Raw genomic sequence first — 10,303 nt, 5'->3', positions numbered from 1 at the left:
TGGGTCTGGGCTACCTCACTCAAGACTATATTTTCTAGTTATATCCATCTGCCTGCAAAATTCATGATGTCCTCATTTTTAATAGATGAATACTATTTATTGCATTCTGTAAATGAAAAAAAAATCTGTATGCATCCTTTAGGTTGAAAGACAACTAGATTGCTTCCAGTTTCTGGCTATTATGAATAAGGCTGTTAGAGTTGAGCACATGTCCTTATAATGGAGCATATTCAGGTATATGTGCAGAGGTCGTACAGTTTGGTGTTTAGGTAGAACTATGCCAATTATTTAAGCAACTGCCAGATTGATTTCTGGAATGGACGTATAGGTTTGCAATCCTACCATCTATGGAGGAGTGTTCCCCTTTCTCCACATCCTCGCCAGCATGTTGTTCCTTGAGTTTTTGATCTTAGCCATTCTTGTTTGTGTTCAATGGAATGTTAGCATTGTTTGATTTGCATTTCCCTGATGACTAAGAATGTGAACATTTCCTTAATTACTTCCTTACTCAGACCTTTGAGACTCCTCTGTAGAGAACTCTCTAGGTCTGTACTCCATTTTTAAAATTAGGTTATTTGGGTTTTTGTTGTTGCTGCTTTGTTGTTGTTATTGTTGTATTTTCTTTTTTTTTTTTTTTTTGAGTCTACCTCATTGAGTTCTTTTTAAATTTTGGATGTTAGTCCTCTATTGGGTATAGGATTAGTGAAGATCTTTTCCCAATCTGCAGGGTGCCATTTTGTCCTATTGACTGTGTCCTTTGTCTTAAAGAAGCTTTTCTGTTTCAAAAGGTGTTATTTATCAAATTTTGTTCTTAGAGCCAGAGCCACTGTTATTCTGTTCAGGAAAATTTTCTCATGGACCAATCAATGCCTTGGAGGTTATTTCCCACTTTCTCTTCTATTAGATATAGTATAACTAGTTACATGTTGAAGTCCTTTAAAGTGTGCACAGTGATGAATATGGACTAATTTGTACTCTTCTACATGCAGATCTTCAGTTAGACAAGCACCATTTATTGAAGATGCTTTCTTTTCCAGTGTATGCTTTTGTCTTTTCCTTTGTAAAAGATCAATTGTCCATAACTATACGGGTTTATTTTTTGGTTTTCCATTCTTTTCCATTCCTGTCTATCTCTGTACCAATAACATGTGGTTTTTATCAATATTGCTCTGTAGTGCAGTTTGATTTCAGGGATGGTGATTTTCCCCAGAAGTTCTTTTACATTTCAGGATTGTGTTTGTTATCCTAGTTTTTTTTCCATATGAAGTCAAGAATTGCTCTTTCAATGATGAAAAGTATATTGAAACTTTGATAGGGATTGCATTGGTGAAATTGCCATTTTCACTATGTTAATCCCACCAATAAATGAGCATGAGAGAATTTTCCAACTTCTGATGCTTCAATTTCTTTTTTCAGGGATTTGAAGTTCTTGTCATACAGATCATTCACTTGCTTTATACTTTTTGTGACTATTATAAACAATATTATTTCCCTAATTTCTTTCTCACTCTATTAATCATTTGTATAATGGAAAATACCGAATTATTTGAGTTAATTTTATGTACAGGAACTTTAATGAAGTCTTTTCTAAGCTGCATAAGTTCTCTGGCAGAATTTTAGGGGTCGCTTATATACATAAGTAGCATGTATATATGATATGTGTGTATATGTATATATATATACATATCATGTTATCATGATATGATATGATTCATCGTATCAAGCATAGTGATACCTTGACTTCTTCCTTTCCAATTTGAATCCCTTTGATCTCCTTTCATTCTATTACTGCTCTAGCTAGAATATCAAATACTACATTAAATAGATAAAGAGGGGGTAGCCTTAATCCCTTCCATGATTTTAATGGTATTGATTCAGGTTTCCTCACCATTTAATTTGATTTGATTGTTAGTCTGCTGTATGTTGCTTTTCTTATGTTTAGGTATATGACATAAATTCCCAGTCTAGCCAAGACTTTAAACATGACAGGGTGTTGGATTTTGTCAAAGGATTTTTCTACATCTACTGAGAAGATCATGTGACTTTTAAGATTTGAGCTTGGTTACCTAGTGGATTACATTGATAGATTTTCATATATTGGACCATCCCTGCATCCATGGGATGAAGTATAATTGATCATGAAGGATGATGCCTTTGATATGTTCCTGGATTCAATTTTCAGGTATTTTATTGAGTATTTTTATATCAATGTTCTTAAAAGAAATTGTGTTTGTTATGAGGTGCTTAGTTTCCTGTTTTTTCTTCCGTTTAGTTAAAGTTTTTGTTTTTGGAGTTTTTATTCTAGTATCTTATGTAGGGCTGGATTAGTAGAAAGATATTGTTTAAATCTGATTTTTCATGGAATATCTTGGTTTCTCTATGATGATTAAGAGTTTTGCTGGTCTGAGATAGCAACTGTGGTTTCTTTTGTTCTGTATGACATTTGTCCAGAATCTTCTTTTGAGTCTCTTTTGAGAAGTCTGATGTTATTCTGATAGATATGCCTTATATGTTACTTGTCCTTTTTCCCTTACAGCTTTTTTTTGTTTTTTTTGTTTGTTTTTTTTTTGTTTTGTTTTTATTTTTGTTTTTTTTTCCGGAGCTGGGTACTGAACCCAGGGCCTTGCACTTGCTAGGCAAGCGCTCTACCACTGAGCTAAATCCCCAACCCTCCCTTACAGCTTTTAATATTCTTTCTTTGATCTGTGCATGTAATATTTTGATTATTGTGTGGCAGAAGGATTTTCTTTTCTAATCTAATCTATTAGGTATTATGCAGACTTCTTGTATGTTTGTGGCCATCTTTTTTGGAGGGGGGATGTTTATCTCTTTGATTTTTTTGAAGATGTTTTCTGTCCCTGTGAACTGGGAATCTTCGTTTTCAACTTTTCTTATACTCTTAGGTTTTGTCCTTTCATTGTATTCCAATTTTTCTGGAAGTTAGGTTTACCAAATTTAAAACAGCATTTTCTTTTACTGATTTGATACTGAAAAAAAGAATCTCAGATGAACTTGACTTTTGTAAGAAACCAATTTCAAGTTCATGGACATCCAGTAGACATCTCAGAGAATCACTTGCTGCTGCATTGAAATTGTGAGGAATGATATAAAATTAGAAAGGGAGGAAACATTTAATGTACATGGTAGTTTTGTGTTTTAACATCTGTTCATGTATTCAAAAATAATAGTTGAAATCCACATGACTTAAGTACTATGATTAAGTTTAAACTTTTAAAGTAATTTAGAACACAGACAAAAATATTTTTGTATTCACTTATCTGCATTACAGTTTTTCATTTTTTCTAGGTTTTTAAAGCAATATTAAGAACCACAGGTGTCCTTAAATCCATAAGTCTGACTTATTTTTCCATTCTTAGTTCTTACTGTGATTACTAAATATAATTCCTTCTTTCTCTGCTTTCCTTCTCCACATGCCTGCTTCTCTTATCTCTTATTGTGTTTCTTTCTTTTTTATACTGTATATCAATTTTTGTTCCAAAATTGAATTTTAAATGATGCTATATGTAAAACCTAGTTTGTGCCTGTCTTTGGCACCCTAGTTTGTACCATTGAAAGCAGATAATAGTCACTGAACAAAAAAAATTGTGGAGCAAGATGAAATCATTACATTGATATCTAGTGCTGATAAAGAAGATATTCAAAACCACAAAACATTATGGATGTAAATATAAAAGATATTTTTAATTTTCTTAACATTAGTGTGTGGTTTTGTACATGCATACATATGTACAAAGTTCTGAAGATTAAATCTAGGATTTCATATGTAGTATGAATTTCACTGAGAACACTGGCAATCATGATTTAACTAACTTAATTAATTAATTTCTTATAGGATATTCTTTGTTCAGCATCTATCATTCTTGATGCCTATAGCCATGGAGATGAACATGATAGTAGGTCTAGTAATTTAATGTCCATTAGATTGTAAAATAGAAACAATTAAGTATAACATTCTGATTTCTAGTGTGAGTAGAACAGCTCACTATTATTAAGGAAGAGAATACAAGAAGAAGTAATTTATATTACAATAGGCATGAATCCAAAGGCAAATGTATAGTATTGTATTTGAAAACTCTATTGTATCTAGACAATGGGCTGTATATCCCATGAGGCAATTAGTGTAGAGGTTTTATTGAACTTGTGCTTACTGAACCAGTGCAGCATGGCTATAGTCTCATTTCACTATGTAATAGCAGGGGCCCAGAGGATATTAAATCATTTGGTCTTTTCATGTTTAAATCCAAAATAATAACAGATACTATCTAATAGTTGGGAGGATTAAATGAACTCACATGCAAATTTGAGTTGCCTGGCATATGGCAAGTTCTATATGAGTGTAGATTTTTTTTAATTACAAAAATTTCACAATCCTAAAGAGATATTCTTCATAATATGTATAGGTTGTTGACTTTCCATAAAGAAATGTACAAGGAAAACAAACATTGTCCTTTAATATTTGTACATGTCCAAACTTGTTTCTGGACTTTAGCTTCTGTAAAAATCCAATATAGTCAATCTCTCTAGTTTTGTCATGAAAATTAATGAATAATCAACTTGAAATATGAGGATGTCACACTCACTGATAAGTGGATATTAGCCCAAAAGCTTGAATTACACAAGAAACAAGTCACAGACCCCATGAAGCTCAAGAAGAAGGATGACCAAAATGCAAATGTTTCAACCCTTCTTAAAAGGAAGAAGAAAAATATGCATAGAGTTAGTAGATATGGAGACAATGTTTGGAGCAGAGACTGAAGAAATGGCCATTCAGAGCTTGCCCTACCTGGGGAGCCAGCCCATACACATACAGCCACCAAACCCAGACAATATTGTTTATGACAGGAATGGCATACTGACAGGGGCCTGATATAGCTGTCTCCTGAGAGGCTCTGCCAGAGCAGGACAAATACAGAGGCAGATGCTAGACGCCAACAAGATTGAACTAAGAATGGGTCCCCCATTGGAGGAGTTAGAGAAAGGATTGAAGTTGCTGAAGGTTCTTGCAACCTCATAAGAACAACAATGCCAACCTACCAGAGCTCCCAGGGTCTAAATTACTACCCAAAGAGTACACGTGAACAGACCCATGGCTCCAGCTGCATAAGTAGCAGAGGAAGTCCTTGTTGGGTACCAATGGGAAGAGAATCCCTTGGTCTTGCTATGTCTGGACACCCCAGTGCAGGGGAATGTTAGGGCAGGGAGGTGGGAAGTGTAGGTGGTTCAGTGGAGTAACACCCTCATACAAGAAGGGGGAGGGGGCATGGGATAGGGAGTTTATGGACAGGAAATCAGAAAAGAGGATAATGTTTGAAATGTAAAAAAAATCCAATTAAAAAGAAACAAAATATGATTGATGATGTCTTCTGATACTGCTTATTCTATTGCTTATCATATTGGGAAACAGAAACCTAAACAGAAATATAAAGAAGTATTAATATTGAGTGGCTAGAATATGCCAAACAGGCTAACATGATCATATAGAAAGGAGATATTTTATTATTTTTGGAATTAAGAGAGTATTTGTGAATATATATTAAATAGTATTAAGATTTATAATAAATGGTGAGAGGAGTTGACTACGTTAGTGAAGTCAGAACTATACTGACTTTTTAATTAACCTCATTACATTAATTTCAAATTTCATAGTCTACTCATAAAAACTATAATTCTTACACTCAAAAACAAGTGAGCAACTGTTAAGCATTCTTACATAATGTAGCAACTTGGAGACCTGGTATAGCTAGCTACCAATTGAATATATTCTTCTCACTCTGGCCCAATCTTGTCTAATTATTTCAGAAGGTATAGAGTGGCAGAAAGTTATGATACTTATTTTAGATAGTGTAAAAAGTGGTTGTTTAACAAAGGAGTATGCAGCCCAGCCCATCTAGTGCACAGCTCCATCTGCATCCACGGCAGAGTAGAATGACTGCCTCTGGACCTCAGAGCCTGCTTATCTCACAGGAGGTCCCCCTAAGGACATAGGGGACACTATTGCTCTGATACTTATGCCAGTTGGGACCCTCAGAATCTAGGAGTCCAGCAGACATGGGATCTGTCCCTCTCTGCTGGAGCCCCATTATCCTTGCTGTTTACATCTCCACCTGTACCCCTGGCAAATCAGCTTGCTTACTCCTCAACTCCAAAGGCTATCTGTCTCCCAGGAGGTCTGTCCTAACTAGAGACACAGGAAGACTGCTTTCACCATTCCTGCTCAGAGACAGGACACAGTAGGCCTACTCTCAACAGAGACTGAATTGTCTGCCTCCAAGGAGAACTGCTCCAACCCAAGTCACCCAGGAAAGTTAATACCAGAGATAACCAGATGGTAAAAGACAGCAGAACTTAAGTAACAGAAGCCAATGTAATTTGGCACCATCAGACCACAACAAGCCCTGAATATCCTAATCCACTTGAAGAGCGATAAATATTACTGCCTGTAGGCAAGATATAATGGAGAAAATGATTAAAAATAGAGACTCCTTATGGGTGTAACCAAGGCAGAGTTAATATACAATAACCCATCAGGCCTAAGGTGAAAACAGAATTTTGGCATGTGAAGAACACTAAAACTACTGATACCTAAGTCTGGCGAATACTAAAGGCAGACACACATGAGGGCAAAGAGAAAACATACTGGGTTTAACTGGAGTCTCCTCAGACATGGTGAAGTGTTCTGATTTTATCATGTTACTGGTGAAATGGCACTAGTTTAAAGGAAAGACCCAGATCTATTATGTGATATAAAATATAGCATCCACATTGAATCTGAAGTTTCTGGATAAATTATTTTATAGACTGTCATTTAACAAATAAAAACTTTTAAAGTACCATCACTTACTTTTATTATTATTTAAAATGTTATATTTCTTTTTCAGTTTTTATTGGTTGCTTATTTACATTTCAAATATTATCCCTGTTCCTAGTTTCCCCTTCACAAGCACCTATCCCCTCCCCCTCCCCTGCCTCTAGAAGGTGCTCCCCGAATTTCTCACCCACTCCTGTCTCAGCATCCTAGTATTCCCTTACCATGGGTTATCGAGCCTCCACAGGGCCAGGGGCTCCCCTCCGAATGATGCCAGGTAAGGCAGTCCTCTGCCACATGTCCAGCTAGAGCCATGGGGTGACCCCTGTGTACTCTTTGGCTGGAGGTTTAGTCCCTGGAAGCTTTGGGGAGCCTGGTTGTTAGATACTGTTATTCTTCCTACAGTGTTGCAAATTTCTTCAGCTCCTACAGTCCTTGACCTAACCTCTCCATTGGGGCCCCCACTCTCAGTTAGATGGTTGGCTATGTACATCCGCATCTGTCTTGGTCCAGCTCCGGCAGAACCTCTCAGTGGAGAGCTATACCATGCTTCTCTCAGTAAACACTTCTTGGAATCAACAATAGTGACTAGGTTTGGTGTCTGCAGATGGGATGGATTCCTATGTGTGGCAGTCTTTAGATGACCTTTCCTTCGGTTTCTGCTCCACTCTTTGTCCCTGCATTTCTCTTGACATGGGGAATCCTAGATTTATATTTTTGAAGTGGATGGTTGCCCCATTCCTCAAACGGGGCCGTCCTAATCACTGGATATGGTCTCTAGAGGTTCCATCTCTCCTTTGTTGGGTATTTCAATTGATGCCCTTCTTGTTGGTCCTGGGAACTTCTTGGGTCCTGGCATCTGGGGCTATCTAGGGGCTAGCCCCAGTTCCTCTTTCCCCTGTGATAAAAACCTGCTTTCAAATTCATGACCTCTCTAATTCCCCCGCCCCATCTCTTCCAATATCTGAACTTGTCTCCCTTCCCCCCTCCTCCCTCTCTCTCTCTCAGAGATTTTTTTTTCTTACCACTTCTGCGTAATACTGTAGCATCCACACTTTGGTGTGATCTTTCTTCTAGGGTTTCATACGGTCTGTGAGTTGTATTGTGAATATTCCAAGCTTCTCTTTGGCTAATATCCACTTGTTAGTGAATGCATACCATATGTGTTTTTTGGGGGATTGGGTTACCTCACTCAGGATGATATTTTTCTAGTTCTATAAATTTGCCTGGAAATTTTGTAAAGCTTTTTAATAGCTGAGTAGTACTCCATAGTGTAAATTTGTCACATTTTCTGTATCCATTCCTCTGTTGACGAACATATAGGTTGTTCCTGCTTCTGGATATTATAAATAAGGCTGCTATGAATATAGTGAAGTGTGTGTTCTGCTGGAGCACTATTTTTTTGGATACATACCAAGAAGTGGTATAGAAAGGTGGGCAGAACTATTTCAAATTTTCTGAGGAACTGCCAGACTGATTTCCAGGGTGGTTGTACCAGCTAGCAGTCCAACCAACAATGAAGGAGTGTTCCTCTTTCTGAACATACTTGCCAGCATCTGCTGTCACCTGAGTTTTTGATCTTAGCCCTTCTGACTGGTGTAAAGCAGAATATCAGGACTGGTTTGACTTGTATTTCCCAGATGACTAAGAGTTTTGAACATTTCTTGTAGTGCTTCTCAGTCATGTGAGAGTCCTCAGTTGAGAATTCTCTCTTTAGCTCTTTACCTCATTTTTAAATAGGGTTATTTGGCTCTCTGGAGTCTAACTTCTTGGTATATTTTGGATGTTATTCCTCTATTGGATATAGGGTTTTTTAAGATCTTTTCCAAATCTGTGGATTTCCATTTTGACTTATTGATAGTGTCCTTTGCCTTACAGAAGCTTTTCAATTTTATATGGTCCCATTTGTCAATTCTTGGTCTTAGACCATAAGCCACTGGTGTTCTGTTCAAGAAGTTTCTCCTTTGTCAGTGTGCTTGAGGTACTTTCCCATTTTCTTTTCTATTAGATTCATCATGGCTGGTTTTATATGTAGGTCCTTGATCCACCCAGACTTGAGCTTTTTACAAGGAGAAAAGAAAGGGTCAATTTGTATTTGTCTACATGCTGACCACAAGTTTGTTGAAAATCCTATCCCCACCCCCCACATTGGATTGTTTTGGCTCTTTATGAAAGATCAAGTGACAAAAGGTGTTTGTGTTCATTTCTTGATCTTCAATTCTATCTGCCTGTTTCTGTACCAATATCAAGCGGTTTTTTATCACTATTGCTCTGTAATATATCAATATTGCTCTTGAGGCCAGAGATGGTAATAACCCCAAAAGTTCTTAGTGTGACACTAACCAGGCAAGAGAAAGATCTGTAAGACAAAAACTTCAAGTCTTTCAAAAGAAAACTTGAAAAGATCTCAAAGCATGGAATGATGCCCCCCCCATGTTCATGTATCAGGAGGATTAACATAATAAAAATGGCCATCTTATCAAAAGCAATCTACATATTCAATACAATTCCCATAAAAATTCCAACTAAACTCTTCACAGAGATAGAAAGAGCAATTCTGAAATTTATCAAGAATACCAAAAAAACAGCATATCCTAAACAATTCTCAACAATATAAGCATCTCTCACTTTTAATTTCTTCATTGTGCAAAAGTGGCTGTTCTATTGATAGAAATAATGAAAAATGAAATGTGTCGGCCTTAATATAGGGTGGTGCAATGAGGAAAATGTTGGTTTGTGATCATGATAAAGTAAAACCAATAGCTAAAATCAATGATATTTTTAAGTATACCAGGGGCAAAAAGATTCATTTCTTGTGCAGTTTCACATTATGAGAGAATGCATATGTATTGATCATTAAGATATTCTCTAAATTTCATTTCTGTAACTAGCAATGCACTATGAACGATCTGAAAAATTTATTTACACCTTCATAGTAAAAGGCAGTCAACATCTATGACTCCAATCTGTGAAGGTTGAAAGTCCCCATTGCTGTGAAATCCACTGAATCTGATAACCTGGCCAAAGCAAACTATATATTCAATATAGTCCCCATCCAAGTTCCAACTAAATTCTTCAAAGAGTTAGAAAGAGCAATTTGCAAATACACTTGTATAAAAAAAAAACCCAGGATAGCAAAAAACATGCTCAACATTAAAAGAACTTCGTGGGGTATCAACATCTCTGATTGCAAACTCTATAAAAGAGCAATCATGAAAAAACTATAATATTGATACAGACACAGGTAGGTTGATCAAAAGAATAGAATTGAAAACCCAGAAATGAACCCATGCACCTATGGTCATTTGATTTTTGACAAAGCAGCTAAAACAATCCAATAAAAAAGAATAGCATTTTCAACAAATGGTGGTGGTTCAACTGGTGGTTAGCATGTAGAAAAATGCAAATAGAACAATTCTTATTGCCTGTATAAAAATCAAGTCCAAGTGGATCAAGGACCTCCCCATAAAACCAGAT

This window comes from Rattus norvegicus, chromosome 15 (genome assembly GCF_021556685.1).
Source record: "Rattus norvegicus strain SHRSP/BbbUtx chromosome 15, alternate assembly SHRSP_T2T, whole genome shotgun sequence".
In the NCBI taxonomy this organism is placed as follows: Eukaryota; Metazoa; Chordata; class Mammalia; order Rodentia; family Muridae; genus Rattus; species Rattus norvegicus.
Note: the sequence above shows the minus strand (reverse complement) of the source record.